Source organism: Poecilia latipinna, unplaced genomic scaffold (assembly GCF_001443285.1).
Source record: "Poecilia latipinna isolate Pla-1442-1.1 unplaced genomic scaffold, P_latipinna-1.0 Scaffold107, whole genome shotgun sequence".
Classification (NCBI taxonomy): domain Eukaryota; kingdom Metazoa; phylum Chordata; class Actinopteri; order Cyprinodontiformes; family Poeciliidae; genus Poecilia; species Poecilia latipinna.
The window spans coordinates 57,633-58,292 of NW_015112723.1; positions in this window are offsets into that span (position 1 = coordinate 57,633).

Below are 660 nucleotides of genomic sequence, written 5' to 3' on the forward strand. Positions count from 1 at the left end.
CCCACCGAGTCACTGTTTTTTTTTTTTTTTAATTTGTTTTGCTGTCTGTATGGCACATGCCTTGCTGGGCTATTCGAGGCGCATTGATTAGACTGAAAGGGAAACACAAAACTCATATTTTTTACATCCCCCATTACTAACCCTCTCCTCGAACTTCCTAGCAGCTGAAAAGTAAACAAGATGCGGTTTTAAAATGATTTCTTTCCGGCAGGGAGGCTACAGTGTCACAACCTCTCGCTGCTCTGCCACCAGCTTTCAAAGGCAACACATTTGATAACCTGGTTTGACCACATTTACCAACTTCCACTGACAAAAGAAAAAACCCGCCACCTAATAATACGCAGAAAGTTGTCTCGTGTGAATTTAACGCATTAAGGAAGAGGCACCTCAGAAAAGGGCCCCAGATAAAATCACTTTTTTTTTTTTTTTTTCCATTACAGCCAATGGTCACTGTTTGTTGTTTTGCAGTCCAAAAGTCAGAAATTGTTGCTGTGGCTGTGGAGCTGTGTGTTAGCCTCTGACTAGCTGATTCTTGATTTATTTGCTGTCCAGCATCTATTTGTGACAGAAATAAAATCATTAAGAGACACGACTCATTGTAGTGGATACAATGAGTAGTGGAATGAAAAGGACAATATATATATATATATATATATATAT